At 34.1% G+C, this 19,948-nt stretch overlaps 1 protein-coding gene and 1 long non-coding RNA gene across 3 annotated transcripts in view; one reads left to right on the forward strand and one right to left on the reverse strand.

Annotated features, from left to right (window-relative positions):
* LOC124210905 (sodium-dependent neutral amino acid transporter B(0)AT3) overlaps positions 1-19,948 on the forward strand; it is a 490,584-nt gene that overhangs the window by 426,691 nt on the left and 43,945 nt on the right. The window lies entirely within an intron of this gene.
* Positions 10,110-11,269, reverse strand: LOC124210910 (uncharacterized). The gene is made up of 3 exons (XR_006881331.2): positions 11,059-11,269; positions 10,400-10,807; positions 10,110-10,288 (listed from the first exon to the last, which is right to left on the reverse strand). It is a non-coding gene; the product is annotated as an uncharacterized lncRNA (long non-coding RNA).

A 19,948-nucleotide genomic window follows, 5' to 3' on the forward strand; every position in this document is an offset into this window, starting at 1 on the left:
CAGCGATAGTAACATCGAGTGTAATAATTTTATTGAAAAATATGGATCGTAAGCAGAGCCGAAACAGTAGTAGAAGACATGGTCAAAAGTGCAAAAAAAGATCTTTTCAAGGTAATCGTTACACGAGTAAAAATAGTACTGGATACACAAGTATTTCGGATGAAAAAATCAAAAACAGTGAGGAATTAGAATATAATATGAATCCAAGTATGAATCATTGTATAATTCAATTCACCACTGTTTTTCCAATATTACAGCAGTTAGTAAAGTGTAAAAACTGCAATGGTGATGTTAATTTTATTAAAAATTTTCAACGTGGTTTAGGGTGTACGCTTTCTGTCCAATGTCAGTACAAAGAAAGCTTAATTCCGTCTTCTCCTTTCATAGACAAGGCATTTGAAATCAAGCGCAGACTTGTTTTTGTCATGAGGATGCTTGGAGTTGGTTTTCAAGGGATTAACAATTTTTGCGGGTTGATGGATTTAGGACACGGTCTCTGTAACAGCACTTATTGTAGTATAGTAAATAACATAAAAATTGCTGCAGAGACCGTTACCAAAATTGTTTTTAAAAAAGCTGTCTCAGAAGAAATGGAAATGAATGAAGAGCAAGGACATCCAGCTAATGAACTTTGTATATCTGGCGATGGTTCATGGGCGAAACGTGGTTTTTCTTCTCTTCTCGGGTTAGTGTCAATTATTGGAAAATATACTAATAAAGTTCTGGACGTTGCTGTTAAAAACAAAATTTGTCAAGGATGTTCGAGCTGGGTCGGAAAAACAAAAACCGATGAATATGCGCTGTGGTATGAAGAACATAAAAATGATTGTGATGTTAATCATGAGGGAAGTTCAGAAAAAATGGAAGTCGACGATATAATAGAAATATTTGAAAGGTCCGAAAAATGAAATAGAGTCAAGTATGCTAATTATATTGGAGATGGCGACACCACGAAATTCAAATCTTCATTGGAAGTCAAGCCCCACGGTGATGATTTTATTGTTCAAAAAAAAAGTCTGTTTTACATGTTAAAAAACTTGTATATAAACGTGGACTCGAAGCTAAAAAAGAATATGAACAGTTGAAAAAAGCGATATCAGAAATATCGAAAGCAACTGGTAAAGATGAGAACACTGGTGAAGATGAAAAATCTAAGAAAACTAGAAAAAAATCTGTAGGAAAAGATACTGTCAAAACAACAAAATTACCCAATAAATTATCAAAGGAACTTTCTATATTTCACGGTTTAGCAATTCGTCGACACCGTGATTCTATAAAAGACATGAAGAACGAAATTTTGGCGAGGTATTATCACAACATCTCGACAAATGAAAATCCGCAACACTCCTATTGTCCAATAGGTCCTGACTCTTGGTGTAAACGGCGTAAAAGTGAAGCTACGGGTACTTTGGACACCTATGAGCATTCACCTGCTCTGGATGATGATGCTTAAGCCATTTTGAAGGCAGTTTACGAGGGTTTAACGGATGAAAGTCTGTTAAAAAGATGTCTTGGCAATAATACTCAAAATAACAATGAGAGTTTCAACTCTTGCGTCTGGCAACTTGCACCGTAGCATCAATTTTCTGGAAAAAAAATTGTGGACATCGCTGCATATTGTGCTGCTTGTACATTTAACGAAGGTTTTAGAGCTATTTTGAAGATTATGGGCGTAATGGGTATTAAAATCGGTTCATACGCCGATCAACTAGCCCAAGATCGTGACGAGCGACGAATCTACAAGGTTGATCGTCAAAGCACAAGTGACTCCAAAGAGGCAAAAACTGCTCGTAAAAAATCCAAGAGTAAAGAAAGTGAAGATTTTGAGAAGACAGAGAGTTTTTTATGGTGCTGGGATCGCCGATTGATTGTAAGTGTATGTTTCAATCCAATTTCTTGAGAATATACTTACTTGAAACTTTAAACGCGTTTATCTTGAAACTACTTTTTTTTGTCTGGTGGGGGCCAAAAAACAAAGACTACTCGACCGATTTGTCTGAAATTTTAATATGTTATTCTGTACAGTACTGGATTTCGTTAGAACTAAAAGAAATAGTTTCCGTAAAATATTTTCATTTTTTTTTTTATTAACAAAACATTGAAAAAAACGGGTCGTTTTCAGACTCGTACTTTTAACTACGCGCCATTTTGTCAAATTTTCGTTTTTCATTCTAGTTCCTGCGATAACTATACTTATACTAATTAGAAATCCGTCATTTTTGTTTATTTCAGATCAGAGGGAGAGATAAATCACCACCCACCAGTCAGGTCCATTTTCTTGGAGAGGGAGCGCCATTTTTCTAATTGAAAAAAAAAATTTCTTTGTCTTAATTTTAATTTTTGTGTAGTTGATAAGTAATAAAATAAGTGTGAAGAAAATTTGAAAGCATTAGTCATTACCTTCATGTAGAATATTTTTTTTTAAAATAGCTTAAATTTTAGGCCGATAGGCCACCGGGTCCCCATAATAGTAGTACTATAATTGCTTCTGATGTAGCCACGTCTTCTAGTGATACTGCAGCCGAAGAGACAGCCGTTCCTCTCGATCCAGAATCGTCATATTCCAGCCAAAGAGAACTCGAAGGCATATTACATGATGCTGTGTTACTACACTTTTAAGCCAAAAACAAAATGAAAGTGAAATATACTCCAACGATATTGGTGAACGGTCGAGAAACTTTGATAGAGATTATTGGATTGCGAAAGGAAGCAGCGAAGTGTAACATACGAACAGTGATTTTGTGTTGTAAAAAAAAATGTTCGAAAAAGAAAATAAGCCACGATTCTGCCAAAAGTCATTTTTCACATACAAACCAATGAATAAAACTCACGTCAGAGATTGGTTGTGTTATTCAGAAGCCAAAGGGCGACTGTTCTGTTTTGTTTGCAAAGTTACGGGTTTAGATAGTTCGTCACCACGGTTTACGGAACACGGATTGGATGACTGAAAGATCGCGAACAATTTGTTGAAAAGACATGAAGAAAGCACTCCGCATAGACAAGCCATAATTTCACTGTCAAATCGCAAAAACAAGAATGCGCGTGTCGATTCTCAACTTGTGAGCCAAATTGAAACTGAGCAAAATTATTGGCGGCTACTACTCAAACGAATTATTGCAGTAATAACGTTTTCAGCAGAACGAGGTCTTGCGTTTCGGGGTAGCGATGACAGTGTTGGGTCACCTCACAATAGGAACTATTGAGGCTTATTAAAATTAATAGCCGAAGTAGACGTTCTTATGGCCCTATATATTCAAAATCATGCTAATAAAGGAAAGGAAATACGTCATATTTATCAAAAACAACATGCGAGGAATTCATCCAACTAATTGCATTAAGCATACTGGATCAGATGATTCGCGAAATCAAGAGATGCAAATACTATTGAGTATCAATAGAAAGTTTTCGTCTCTTGAGCACCCGATGTAAGAATGTATGTTGATGAATGTTTACATGTTGGAATCTTACGCTTCTGATGGGAAGCACGCAAGACGGTCAAAGCCGTCTAATAAATGATATACGGATGTGCAGTATCATAAGTTACGAGAAAATTCATTGTTGGATATATAGATTTGAAAAACTGGTGATTTCGAAAAATTAACCGTCGTTCTATTCACACATACAAAGCACAAGAAAACAAATTTGAACTTACTGGTGATGAGAGGAATTAACGACAACAGAGTCAGGGTGGCTAGGTGGTCTAGTGGAGTAAGGCTCCGGTCAAGCATCTCTAGATACCAGGTTCGATTCCTGGCTCCGTCGTTAATTTTTCGAATTCACCAGTTTTTCAAATTTATGTCTCCAACAATGAATTTTCTCGTAACTAATGATACTGCACATCCGCATATCATTTATTAGATGGCTTTGACCGTTTTGCGTGCTTCCCATCAGAAGCGTGAGATTCCAACATGTAAACATTCATCTACATACATTCTTACATCAGGTGCTCAAGAGACGAAAACTTTCTATTCACTATCATTGGATTCTACTCCAGATATATCGCATGTAGACCAATTGACTTTGATAGTGCGCTTTGTTCTTCCATCTGGACTAGATGAAAGATTTGCTAAGTTCTTGGAAATAGAAGGCCATACTGCTGAACAACTCGCCCAAAGTTTACTAGGTTTCTTAAGTAAGAATGGCATTGATATCAAAGATTGTCGTGGGCAAAGGTACGATAACGCCAGCAATACGAGCGGAAAATACAGCGGCTTACAAGCACGAATTAAAGAAATAAATGAGTACGCAGAATAATACATTCCCTGTTTTGCACATTCATTAAATTTAGTTGCTAAGTGCGATGCAGACTGCTGTACAGAAGCATCAATTTTTTTCGCTTTCGTTAAAAACCTCTATACGTTTTTCTCCGCTTCTACCTATCGATGGGGTCTTCTTACGAAAGCACTCAAAGATACAACTTCGAAATTTCCGATTTTGGAAAGTTATTCGACACTAGGTGGTCAGCCCGAGCTGATGCCATGAAGGCACTTTTATGTGGTTTTACCACTATCAGGCAAATTTTGGAAGAAATTTCTAATAACGTGGATCAAAAGGCAGAGTGTCCTAATCAAGCTAACGGACTACTTTCAAAGATGAATAAGTTGGAAACGGGAATAATGACAATTGCGTGGAACGGAATCCTAGAAGGCTTGCAAGCAGCTAGCGCTTCGCTGCATTCGTCTGATGAAGACCTTAACATAAGTTACTCCCTTTATGAAGCGTCGAATTTGACTTGACGAATTTGTTGAAAATCAAACACCTGGACAACGTTTTGAAATTCAGGTGTTCGTTGTCATTATTGATAACGTACTGTCTGCTTTAGCTAAGCGTATCAAAGTATACCATAAAGTGACTAGTGCTTTTTGGGTATTTCGTCAGTTACAATTTCTTACAACAGAGGAGATTTTTAAAAAATCTTCAGTTATCGTCAGTGCTTACGCAAATGATTTGGAGGATAACCCAGGCGATGAATTAGTGCAGTTCGCTGAGCTGCTCAAAATAGATGTGGCTACTGCTATTGACCGCAAGAAGGACGAGGCTCTGGAACTGCGATTCTATAATCTTTTAATGAATAATTCTTTTGAATCGTGTTTCCCAAATGTAGAAATTGCCTTGCGCATTTACTTGTCTCTCATGATCACCAACTGCAGTGGTGAACGTTCTTTCTCAACGGTAAAGCGTATGAAAAATCAGTTGAGAAACACGATGGGCCAAGAACGTCTAAATCACCTCAGCTTGATGAATGTAGAAACTGCTTTGTTCAGAGAAATCGATATCAATAGTGTAATCTCTGAATTTGCCCACATTAAATCCAGAAAAGTTTATTTGTAACATCTTGTTTTGTTAATCACCTAATAAATTTAAAAACCTAAGGTAAAGCAAGGGCCCCTTAATGGAATTTGCTACGGGCCCCACGCTGTCTTAATCCGGCACTGCCTCAAAGCGGTGTACGACTGTGCCGTGCGGCGTCGGTGGCTTGACTGCTTCACAGCCTCGAATCTGCCATAGGCTGACGCGTTCCCTGTTTAATACTGCTTTCATTAACGGGCACACCTTTTAACCCTTCACTCGCGGCCAATTTGCAGTAAATTAGCGACGCTGCCGCAATCTTACATTTTGTTACATTTCACAACTACTTGTTGATTGAAAGCGTTCGCTCTAATAGCTCTGATATAAAAAATTTTTTGAAGCATTTGTAAGTAAATATGCCTAGAAAAGCAAAGTGCTGTGTTTTAAATTGTTCCGACGTAACATCTGTGGTGGCACAGGTTTCCAAAAAATGAAAAAGATGTATTTCTTACATGAAAAGATCGAGCTCAACACCCGAGATTTAGCGAAATTAGCGGCAAATATATTATGTATAAGACATCAACTATATACTAGTCTAATTGAATCATCTATTCAATTACCCTTCTTTTAGTAATAATTTTATACTACGTGCAAAAGTGTTCCCTATTCTAAATCCTAATTTCGCGCTACCATTTCCTTCTTAGCCCCTTCGGTACTAATTGCAACCACGGCAAGGTAAGTGGTACTGATTGCAGGATAACTTGTCCCCACCTCAGAGCACTGCCGATAAGATTCTATTTGTTTCTATTCTAGGCTCTCCTCTCTCCGTCATTCGTGCTGACGTCACGATGTATTCAGTCAGTTACATTGAACATTTAAATAAATTGTTCCAACGTTAAAAAAAAATAAAAAATAATGTCACCCAAAAAGCCGGCCAAATAAATGTGAAACATCCTCCGATACTGGTGAATTTTTTTCTTTTAACTAATGATCGATGATGATGGATATGACGTGAAGGTTAACAACATGTCATTATCTACATGACGACGTGACGCACTTTTTGGATCTGAGGTTTCATGGAAAACTTTTTGGCCATGGAAACTTAATTATTCGTTCTTTTTAATTCCACCTCTGTGTATGTATATACAGTGGACCCCCAGTAATCCGGCCCCCGTCTAATCCGACACCTCCTGTAATCCGACATGATTGAACAGGTTGCAACTTGTACGCGCCACAACTATTGTACTCGACGCGTAGGTATTGTTTTGATTCTGATTGCTTATTTTGAATTTGACTACATGTGATAGCGGTGTGGCCTAGCGTGCGTTCATTATTTACTGTTTATTCATTGTGTATTACGTATACGTACCTAGTAATGTCGTCACAAGCCCAGAAGCGAAAGCACAAAACACTGACAATTGAAGAAAAATGTGATATTTTTGACCGCTTAGATCATAATGAATCTTTCAGTAGTTTAGCAAGTGAATACGGCATCGGCCGATCTACAATTTATAATATTAAAAAAAATCACGAGAAGATAAAGAACTTCGTGTCAACTACTGACTGTGGGCCAGGCAAGAGACAGACACTCAAGAAAGCTGAACATCCAGAAGTGGAAGAAGCTTTGTACATGAGGTTTCTTCAGGAAAGAAATAGGCATGCGCCCATTTCGCGACCCATGTTGGCCATGAAAGCTAAGTTTTTTTTTAAGGAAATAATAAAAAAAGATGATTTTGTGGCTAGCAAGAGATGGTTAAAACGTTTCAAAAGTCGTCATGGCATACGTTTAATGACTATTACAGGAGGGAAACTTTTTAATGATGCGACCTGCATAGAGCCATGTAAATTAAGATTTTTGCAAAAGGTGAAGGATGTAAACCTTAACCCGTCACAGGTGTACAATGCAGACGAATCAGGGTTTTTTTGGCGTGTGATACCTAACAAAATGTTCGTTGCCTATAACGCGAAATTCGTACCTCGACGAAAAGTAAGTAAAGAACGTGTAACCATATGACCATGTGCTAATGCTGCGGGTGCACACGCGCTAAAGATGGTGGTCGTTGGAAAATCTAATAAACCACGTGCATTCAAAAATATTGATTTACCTGTACACTATTATGGACAAAAAAGTGCGTGGATGACAAAAGACCTTTTCAAAAAGTGGTTTGATGAATGCTTCATACCAGAAGTTAGAAAATGGTTGAAAGATTATAATTTTCCTCAAAAAGCGTTATTGCTTCTCGATAACGCTCCTGGTCATCCGTCTGAAGAAGAACTGACAACTGAGGATAAATGCATCACTGCGATGTTTCTTCCGCCAAACTGCACTGCACTGATTCAACCAATGGATCAGCATATCATTCAGTTTGTCAAGCAAGATTATAAAAAAACCAACGTATGAGAGCCGTATCAAAAGACCAGCCAATAGAAAAAACGTTAAAAGAACTAAATATGAAAGACTTGGTTTTTGTTCTTTGTGAATCGTGGAATGCATTACCTCCATCAACTATTACATCGTTTTGGAAAAAGTTTTGGCCAGATATAGTCACCATTCCTAGCAACGATCCATAAATCAGTGTAACTTCGGAAGTAATAGAGCAAGTTGCTGCTGAAACACAGATAAGTCCGGAAGATTTGAAAATCTGGTGCCTGGATTATGAAAGAGATTATGAAAGAGATTTCTAGCTCTACAACATTAAATCAGGAAGATGACGATAACGTAATTGCAACTATTCCGCAAGTGACAGCACAATATGCAATTAACGCCTTTGAGCTGGGTTTGCAATGGGCTGAAGAGAATGGTGCATCCTACAACGAACATTTACTTTTGAGAAGACTGAGGGACAGAGCTTTGGTCTCGCGCTTCAACAATGTTAAACAAATAAATTGATGAATATTTTCATGCTTCATAAATTGATTGATTCATATTATGATTTTTATTCATAGTTTTTGATCATATTAGTAAATATGTACATTTGTTTGTACACAATTATATCCTAGTGTAAAGTTATTATTTTTTATAAGTTTTATAGCATTAATGACGTTAATTTTATAATAAAACGTAAGCTCTCTATTGTGTTGTTTAATTTACTAAATTCGACATACATAATGAAGTATGATTTGTACTTCAGGGTATAACATATAGAATCTTATCATTGGATCTGTAATTTGTTGGATTACAAGGTACTCTTTTTGAAAAAAAATCCGGACTATAGGGAGTCTTAGGTAGTACTCTATAATCCGACAAATTCGATAGTTCGACACTGCCCTGCAAAACGTTTGTCGGATTACCGGGAGTCCACTGTAATTCCTTTTGATATTCAATGAAAGTGTGGTAACCAAAGCAATACGGATATATGTATATATATATGTGTAAGTTTGTGACCTGTTCACCCAAACTTATCCATGAAAAACAATAAACACGCTGAACGGGTTACGGAAAGGATAACTAAGAGTGAACACCGCGGAGCCATCGCCTCGGGAGAGAGGGGAGTGATTGACAGGCGCTCGGGACATCCACTAGCGTCATAGTGAATGCTCCGCAAAATATATTGTTTATTATAAATTATTCTTTGTCATAACTATCAACTAAGCCTGCATTCCCGATCGTCAAAACCGACATTGTTGTTGATTTAGGTGACTATAACTGTTATAATTATTTTTGTTATTATTTACGTAATTATTTGTGATCGGTGTTAATATAATGTTTTAGTATCGTTTATACATCAACCCAAGTCGTTGAGACTCAGGAATTATTATTTCCGCAACCCTTTTGAGTTATAAGAGTCACGCTTATAACTGAAATATATTATATATATGCAAGTGTGAGACAACTCAAACTTATACACGACGGTTAGATGTCGTGCCGAGCAATGGGGAGCGTCTCAAGACGAGCAGCCGTTGAACACGAGAGTAGTTGCCACTGCGCGAGCTGGTAGAAAGCACGCTGATATACAGTGAACACACTCACAGCTTTAGCTGATTATTAAAAGTGATAATTGTAACACAGGAATATTTAAGTGTGCAAATTAATTATTATTACTAAAAGCGTACTTGTAGTTGATTCAGGTAAGCTTGCTTTTGTATCTACGCATTACTCTGTAATTACCGGTAATATCTTGTACATAGTGTAAATATAATTTCAGTTATTACTAACATCAACCTACAGTACTTTTTTGGATTATTCTGATACCCTATTCTTTGAGCGGTCGTTCGGTTGACCGACGTTCGGATAATCGACGTTCTACTGTACTTCAACCAGTAAATCATCAAATCTGATGAAAAACACACCATTGAGATCCCACACCGAAAAAAAATATATTTTAATATATATTTCAGAATATAATTATAAAAATATATCTGAAAATATATGTAAAACACATAAAAATATATAAAAAATATAACAGAATTTGCCCAAAAATATATGCCAGAAATATATGTGTGAATATATTTCGAAATATATGCGAAAATATATATCGAATTCATACGCAACAATATATATGTTCCCATATATGTATTCATATATGCAGAAATATATGCAGGCATGTAAACTAAAATATATGGTCAAATATATGCAAAGTTCACTTCGATGTGCGTGCAAAAATATATTGAAATATATTTAAGAATATATACAGAAATAAAGGGAGAAAAGGACCTTGACATGAACTGGATTAACAAATTATAGGTAGGTTTATATTTTTGTGTATTTGATTGCAATGTACGTTTTCAAGATATTTCGTATAATTTAATTATATTTAGCTTATTCTAAATGTTTTTTCGAAAATCATTTCTTCATTTTTGTCTCAAGTTTAAAATTATAAAAAATTATCAATACCGGTTATATTGGTGATTATAAAAAAGTATGTAAGTATTAATTAGTATTAAGTAAAAGTTAAACAAGCAAGTGTAAAATAAAAAACTCAAAAGCATTTCAAATTTCATCTTGTTCTTCGATTTATTTTTCCTCTCTCTCTTTCTGATTTGCGTCTGCTGCTTTTGCCTATAAAAATGAATAAATAAAATAAAATACATAAAAAAATGAATACAGCATTCGTGTATCTTAAAATTTTTGGTGATAGCAATTATAGAATAGTAATTTATTTAAACTTACGTTTTTCAGCTTATGGTCTCTCCTCAATGCAGTTAATTTGTTATTTATTGCAGAACCAAATTTAGAATCGTTAAATGTACTCTTGAAACGGCTTTTAACAGTGTCTGTAATACAATTTTTAATTCAAATATTAGTATGGCTTACTAAACAAATAGCTATAATTATTTTATATTTACCTTTAATCGCAGCAATTATATTCTGATCCAGTGCACTGTACACGACATTGTCATCATCAGGTTTTTTTATTTTTGACTTACCACCTTTGTAATTACTACGCAACAGCGTTGTCATATCAAATGTAGCCATAACAAGAGCAATACCCATAGACGTGAACGTGGATTTGGATTTAATAGCACTCCATTGCTCTCCAGTTATAAAAATTTTACTACCTTTCTGTCCAAGTTCTTTCTAAAAAATGAAATCAATATTTAATGCCAGAGATAGTATAAAATTTGCGGATGTAAATAATTAAAAATTAACATAAAAAAACAGGACTAGAATTCTCATCTTTTTGACTGCTATCTGACGCACAGGGTTTTGAGATTGATTTTGGTTTGTTTTCGTAGAGAATTTTTAATTCATTCAGTACTAAAACATACAAACATTGAGATGAATTTATATTCATGTATGAAATATTAACAATCTTTATGGAACAATACCTTCTCTTAACTGCCCTGCTGTCACATATTGATTTGGTGAGCATGGAGTTGATGGACAATCATTTTGGTAGCTTGTTTTTACACCATCAATATTGCTAAGGTTCTTATTTTGGGAAACCGAAGTTGAACTTCCAGTGGTGTTACTTGATTCACTTGCAACGTTCTTTTCTTTATCTTCAGCTTGAACGACTTCAGAAACAATAGTGATATCTGTTTCTTCAACGGGCTGAAAATTCATTTACTATCATTATCATCCATTGAATGCCATAAGATTGAATCTCTAAAATCCTTAAATAATTCGAGTAAATTTCATTTAATGCAATCATACTTCGTCTTTTTCCAAATCAATTTCGCTAAAATTAATTTTTTTGGCTGCCGTAGCTTCTGAATCCTGAGAATAAAAATAAAAATTATTAGTTTTATAAATGATTTATTTAAATTTAGTATTTTTTAAAATATTAGTTATTTCGAGAAGAAGTTTACCAACTATACCTCATCCTCATCAGCTTTACGTTTTAGGTTCCCAGTCGAATCATCAGTCTCATTCTCGTTATCATCATTAGTTAAAACTTTCCTTCGGGATGTTATTCCATCAAGAGCATTAATTTTTTTTTCTAGTACAGCAATTGAATCTAAATTGAGAAAAAAAGTCGATATTAACCCTTTCGGCCCGATCGGTGACTGTAGTCACCCAACGCCCGACGCTCGCTCTGTCCGAGCGGTGACTATAGTCACCCAACGCCCGACGCTCGCTCTGTACGAGCGGTGACTATAGTCACCCAACGCCTGACGCTCGCTCTGTACGAGCGGTGACCATGGTAACCCAACATTTGACGCTAGTTATGTACGAACGGTGACCATGGTAACCCAACATTATGTTATAATTTTTTAAGCATTTTTTTTACGAGCGACTGCACTCGCTCTGCGTAAGATAGCGTGGTATTGTGCGTCTGACGGGCGCTTGCAGTTGTTCCGCAAGTACGGACGCCTGCCGCGACTGCTCGGTCAGCGGGGACGGCGCGACGTAGAATGCGTCCGTACCGAAAGGGTTAATACTATTTATATGTTGTAAAACGTAAAATATGTTTACGGATCCTTTATGTCACTTTAACAGAGAACCCATTGGCAATATTTTTATAATTATTACATGAAACATTAATAATAACAAAGTACAACTAAACTCAATAATAATTTCATTGTGTAAAAATAATTAAAATTATTACCAGATACCGCAATAATCATTGCGTTAAATGTTGTCCATCCACCCAGTGGTCTTTTTTTAGTATCACGCCACTCGACTACATAAATTTTGGTTGGATCTGCCTCTAAGTCTTGGTGATATTTTTCGTCATCAAAGGGCATAGCCGGATAAGCAGGTCGAATCGGCCCCCGCTGAATTTTTTGTCGGTACTTCAGGGATCAATTTGGACCCAAATGAAAATAATTCAGTGAAAATTTCAGCTATCAATCTTAAACGGTTTCCAAGTAATTGAAAAAAAACCTATTTTTTGGTATTTATTTTTTTTTTAATAGTAAAATTAAAAATTTTCTTTGCTGATTTTTTTTTAAATACTTACGAGTAAAAGCTGTGAAAAAAATTTTTTTTTATGATTTCTAGACTAATAGCCGATTTTTAAACTAAAAAACAAAATCACAATTATTTTTTTTTATGCCTATTTTAAAACATGCAATCACCAAATTTGGACAGAATACGTCTTTTATACCCCTCTGTACTCGGGAATTTTTTCAATTTTTTTGGTTTGGTGCAACGTCATGAAAAAAATTAAAAACTAATTTTTTGTTAATTATTTTATATTTCAACTGCTTAGAAGACTACTTACAACTAATTATAAAATGTATTTATTCATAAAAATATTCATCAAAAACGTAAGTGGTCATCAAAATATTTGTCAATATTTTCGTCAATCTTCATCACTGTCTTCATTAATAACTACACAGCGCCCGGTATTATTGAAAATGCGACTTAAAATTTCTGCTGGTCTTACAATTCTCGATAAATATCTAGCATGTGATAGGTAATAAATAATAGCTGCTACATGCGAACAACAACCAACTGTACGCCGACCGTTGGCACAATCACAGCAATATCGAGAAATTCCGTTAACTCCATTTTTGCCACGATGATACTCAATGAAGCAGCGATATGTTTTTGCATAATATGCCGAGATCTTACTTGAAATCTAAGAATGTTTTCAGCCGATCTTACGTAGTGAAGGCTTATATTATTATCTTCATCCATCATCTCAGCTAAGTATGACACTGCTTGAGAAAGCTGGTATGATCCTTTTAAGTCGCATTTTCAATAATACCGGGCGCTGTGTAGTTATTAATGAAGACAGTGATGAAGATTGACGAAAATATTAAAAAATATTTTGATGACCACGTACGTTTTTGATGAATATTTTTATGAATAAATACATTTTATAATTAGTTGTAAGTAGTCTTCTAAGCAGTTGAAATATAAAATAATTAACAAAAAATTAGTTTTTAATTTTTTTCATGACGTTGCACCAAACCAAAAAAATTGAAAAAATTCCCGAGTACAGAGGGGTATAAAAGACGTATTCTGTCCAAATTTGGTGATTGCATGTTTTAAAATAGGCATAAAAAAAAAATAATTGTAATTTTGTTTTTTAGTTTAAAAATCGGCTATTAGTCTAGAAATCATAAAAAAAAATTTTTTTCACAGCTTTTACTCGTAAGTATTTAAAAAAAAATCAGCAAAAAAAATTTTTAATTTTACTATTAAAAAAAAAATAAATACCAAAAAATAGGTTTTTTTTCAATTACTCGGAAACCGTTTAAGATTAATAGCTGAAATTTTCACTGAATTATTTTCATTTGGGTCCAAATTGATCCCTGAAGTACCGACAAAAAATTCAGCGGGGGCCGATTCGACCTGCTTATCCGGCTATGCCCTTTTCTAATCCACTTGACATCAATTCCAACTGTATATTTCTTGTCGTCAGGATCACCTACCCACTTCAGCAGCGCAAAGAGTTTTTTTGCCATCCTGTTGACATGTGTATGTATTAATATAATATACACGCTATTGTTTTAGGTTAATTTCGGTTTTTTTTTTAATTTTCGAATGTACCCAGGATTTTAATCAGCATTAATTTTGGTGTGCTTTGGTTTTTTATAATACTACATTTCTTTGTTTTAAACTAATCTATGTAAAAGCAAAACACCAGTAACTTCTATTTTTTATTCAGATTATTATTTTTTCATAACATTCATTTTGTCGTAATTTGTTGTGGCCGAGAAAAATAATGATTTTAAAAAATAATAATCACTTACTTTTTTATTCTACGATGCAATCAACCTTTTGTAATAACGTTTTAGATTTTTAATACTGTCAAAAGCTTCCAGTAATCTAAAGTGCTTGCCGTGTCGTTGTAAATGATTCTCAAACGCATCTAGTTCACCAAGTCACAGTGCTGCCAACTCCACTTTTTATACTTTTTGGCGGGATGGTAATAAATATTATTAAAAATACTTCAACTTAAATAATACACATATAATGTAGAATATTTTATAAAATCCAACTGAAAAAATATTTATCTTATTGTTTTTATTTCACATACTTTTTATCTAATTATACGAGTTAACGGCTGCTCTGCTGCTCTAATGGTAACTGTTACCGACTGAAATATTTTACTAAACCGGAATATTATTTTGTCACTCATTGTTTGATCTCACTTTGGATGAGGCAATTTTTTTTCAATTTCACACGTTTGTTTATAATATTATTTATTGTTTCTTTTATTGTTTTTCTTGACTTTAATATGTAACGTTGAAAAAATAACATTGAATCAATCGCAACTTCTGATGTTTTTTTTACGGCGTTGATTATTTATATTAAAATTATTAGTGCTTACATCCATCTCTAATAAATATTTATAAGTTCACAAGTTATTGGAAATTACCTCTGAACTTATTAATATCATTTATATTTTTTCTACCATCCAGTTTTTCATCGTATTTAAGATAGCAATTCGTACCGATTGGGGTGTATACATCCGACATATAATTCCTTGTTTGGTATTTTAATTACTGTAATTTTTTCCTTAATCATCACCAGGTCGATTGCTGTTAGACCCGTTGTTGACTTCTTCATTAAAATCAAATGATTTAATCTCCCGCTGGGAATTATTTTCGATGAGCATTTTTCGTAATATTGTCCTATTGCATAACATCTTAAAATTTTATTCACTTCTAATACTACATAAACCAGGACCTCGAAAATTTGACTATCGGTTAGTATGACTGTGTAGCTATTTCTCTTTGTCACTCTTGTATATTTAATACTGTGAAAAACTTCGCTGTTGATAATAACACGACTAAACATTGTTTTTGCACAGTTTTCATCGGCCTCGACATATATCCGTTGTAAAGCCAAATGATATGCTGTTGGTAAATCATATTTCGTAACAACTCTTCCTAAAAAGTGTGCATTACCAATTATTAAAGATGGTTTTGATATTTTTCTGGAATTGAGAGTATTATCTATGTATTCCAATTGATCTGAAGATAATTTATGTTTAAATAATGCAAGAAGTTTTTCAAAAGCTAGTTTGGTTCGAAAACATTCTAAGATTTGGAGATTTGCGGCGTTTGAACTTTTTACAAAATTCAGTAACAGCTGGTAATAATCTTCATAAATGAAGGCGCTGTGAGTCCAAAGCGGGCCCCAATTTAATACACTTTCGGGCAAATGTGTAAGCAAGTGTAAGTTGAACGATATATGCTCACTTCCGTACAATATTTCCGTGTCTTTTACAAATTTAAATATACACTGTCGAGCATAGTCAACGTCAACTTCCAATATTGATGATTTTAACAAGATGGACACAGCATCAACTGTTAAGCTCCAATGGTCTGCATATTTTCGTGGATATAATGAGTTAATTATAGGCAAACTATAATAAAGAAGCCATGCAACCCACTCGTGTGCCTTCCAATGCGATCTGTCAGACATTTTTCTTGGTGTTCTGGAAATATATTTCGACGGTTTTAAAGATAGTAAATAATTATCAATTTCTGTTATAAATTGGTTAAAATAAAACTTTTTGTCATGATTACTGGTGTCAAACCATAATTTAGCAAATTGTCGGCACAGTCCAAGCGCAATACAGTGCATCCAATCAACGTCTAAGTTGTTAATGATATCGAAATTTGGAATATCACATGAATTAGAACGTTTTTTGATGCCTTTTGACTCCGTTTCTGCATGTTGTAACGTTTCATCATGAGATCTAAGACTCTCACCAAAAGCATTACCGTCATCATCGATTGGGTAAACTCGAACATGCCCGTTGCCTTTTTTTTCCATTTTTCCAGGACATTCACAAAGACCGCATCCATATGAAGCACGAAACAATGAAGAACATCGAAGTTCTGGGCGCTCCACTGAATCACATATTCCCATTAATATTCGACATTTTCTTTGGTACTTCTTTCCATTAAAGATATATTCGAAACCATTAGTATTTAAAGCTGTTGCTTCAGAAACAAATGGCCTAATATACTCATTCATATCTGGTTTTTTCGATCCTATGTACAAGCTACAAAGGAAAAAGTATTTTTTACGAGATTTAATTTCTAATTCATTGATTGTGCAAACTATAGGTGTTATAGAAGTATTAGAGCTTTTGAATAGTGGAGCTCCATCTACACTGAAATTAAGAATGATGGTAGTTTCAAAATTTTCTTCGGGAATCGGAGCTTTATACAGTTCCCCGTCATGAATGTCCTCAATTGCATAAGAAATTTCTTTCTTTCGAGAATTTTCGTCCATTAAAGTATCATGGAAGCGTTCAAAAAAATCTGTCAGCTGGTGAGTTAACGGCAAATACAAGAATATATGTCCAGATCGGTAGTTGTCGTTCACATTGACATTTTCGCCACATTTTGGACATGTGAATATTTCTTCTGCATTATCGTGATTGTTCCTAGATTTCCTCGTATTTACTTCTTTTCCAAGATATGCAGAACAGCTTGGACAGAAGTGGTGAATATCAATTGGGATTGAATAATTATTGATTATTTGTTTTAGATGATACAGCGTTGCAAACCCAAAAGACTCACCACTCATTGCTTCAGTTAGTTTTATAATATTTTCAGCCGCTTCATTTGAAACATTAAACCTTACTTTATAAGCAAGTACCAGTAATGATCTAATTATCACTTCTTCTGGAAATTTATCAACCACTTCTTCATCTTCTGTAGGTGGATTCTCGTCCTGCTCATCATATTCTGCAGAGGATACTCCGAAAAATTGATCGCATAGTGGATTGACGTAAGCCCGACTAAATTCAATTCTCTCATTAACAAAGTCATCAGAAGACACACTACTTTTGTCGTCCATATGGCATTCCATTAAACATTCACTTGATTCATCACAGCTGGAGAAAGCAACGTCTTCCTCATCAGAATGATAGGAGTTATTTTCCTGAAATTAATAATAATTTTTATGAACATAATAAATAATATAATAAAATATTTTGAAAATTATTATTCTATCTGTCATTGTAAAATTCTTAAAAAGACGTACAAACGTTGCAGGAGATGGTCGATTTGAGTCCAATTCAATTTCACTAACTGTATCAGTTACAGATATTTCCTCAAATAATTCTGCATTCTCCAATTCATCGGGTAGAATAACATTAGCATCACCTTCATCGATCTAATTATATGATTACGAAAAACAAGTAATGAAAATGTGCAAGTAATAGAAGATTTCAATTGAAATATAATTTATTATATTGGCATACCTCGGATGAAGAGTCGTGATCAGAACGTGAGTTTGTATTTGACATCGCAGTTCTAAAATGTGAAAGATATGATGAATTTAATTTGGTATAAATATATCATGAATTGAAAAAGCTTACGTCGTAGAACATTGAGCAGCATATTGTTTTCTCTTCCAGTAATTCAATGTCCGTTTGGGAATTTTCTCAGTACAGCCGTGATTTAGATATTTTTTATATGGACCTCGTTTACGGTTTTTTGATGAATTATCCATACCTGATGTTAGCATAATAAAATAATTAAAAGTGGCTCTTGGTCTACGTGAACTAACCAAATTGTTTTCAATGTCGACTAGTGAAATATTTCAATCGGTAACAGTTACCATTAGAGCAGCAGAGCAGCCGTTAACTCGTATAATTAGATAAAAAGTATGTGAAATAAAAACAATAAGATAAATATTTTTTCAGTTGGATTTTATAAAATATTCTACATTATATGTGTATTATTTAAGTTGAAGTATTTTTAATAATATTTATTACCATCCCGCCAAAAAGTATAAAAAGTGGAGTTGGCAGCACTGTGACTTGGTGAACTAGATGCGTTTGAGAATCATTTACAACGACACGGCAAGCACTTTAGATTACTGGAAGCTTTTGACAGTATTAAAAATCTAAAACGTTATTACAAAAGGTTGATTGCATCGTAGAATAAAAAAGTAAGTGATTATTATTTTTTAAAATCATTATTTTTCTCGGCCACAACAAATTACGACAAAATGAATGTTATGAAAAAATAATAATCTGAATAAAAAATAGAAGTTACTGGTGTTTTGCTTTTACATAGATTAGTTTAAAACAAAGAAATGTAGTATTATAAAAAACCAAAGCACACCAAAATTAATGCTGATTAAAATCCTGGGTACATTCGAAAATTAAAAAAAAAACCGAAATTAACCTAAAACAATAGCGTGTATATTATATTAATACATACACATGTCAACAGGATGGCAAAAAAACTCTTTGCGCTGCTGAAGTGGGTAGGTGATCCTGACGACAAGAAATATACAGTTGGAATTGATGTCAAGTGGATTAGAAAAGGGCATAGCCGGATAAGCAGGTCGAATCGGCCCCCGCTGAATTTTTTGTCGGTACTTCAGGGATCAATTTGGACCCAAATGAAAATAATTCAGTGAAAATTTCAGCTATTAATCTTAAACGGTTTCCGAGTAATTGAAAAAAAACCTATTTTTTGGTATTTATTTTTTTTTTAATAGTAAAATTAAAAATTTTTTTTGCTGATTTTTTTTTAAATACTTACGAGTAAAAGCTGTGAAAAAAATTTTTTTTTATGATTTCTAGACTAATAGCCGATTTTTAAACTAAAAAACAAAATTACAATTATTTTTTTTTTATGCCTATTTTAAAACATGCAATCACCAAATTTGGACAGAATACGTCTTTTATACCCCTCTGTACTCGGGAATTTTTTCAATTTTTTTGGTTTGGTGCAACGTCATGAAAAAAATTAAAAACTAATTTTTTGTTAATTATTTTATATTTCAACTGCTTAGAAGACTACTTACAACTAATTATAAAATGTATTTATTCATAAAAATATTCATCAAAAACGTACGTGGTCATCAAAATATTTTTTAATATTTTCGTCAATCTTCATCACTGTCTTCATTAATAACTACACAGCGCCCGGTATTATTGAAAATGCGACTTAAAAGGATCATACCAGCTTTCTCAAGCAGTGTCATACTTAGCTGAGATGATGGATGAAGATAATAATATAAGCCTTCACTACGTAAGATCGGCTGAAAACATTCTTAGATTTCAAGTAAGATCTCGGCATATTATGCAAAAACATATCGCTGCTTCATTGAGTATCATCGTGGCAAAAATGGAGTTAACGGAATTTCTCGATATTGCTGTGATTGTGCCAACGGTCGGCGTACAGTTGGTTGTTGTTCGCATGTAGCAGCTATTATTTATTACCTATCACATGCTAGATATTTATCGAGAATTGTAAGACCAGCAGAAATTTTAAGTCGCATTTTCAATAATACCGGGCGCTGTGTAGTTATTAATGAAGACAGTGATGAAGATTGACG

The sequence above is a fragment of the Neodiprion pinetum genome, chromosome 2 (assembly GCF_021155775.2).
Source record: "Neodiprion pinetum isolate iyNeoPine1 chromosome 2, iyNeoPine1.2, whole genome shotgun sequence".
In the NCBI taxonomy this organism is placed as follows: domain Eukaryota; kingdom Metazoa; phylum Arthropoda; class Insecta; order Hymenoptera; family Diprionidae; genus Neodiprion; species Neodiprion pinetum.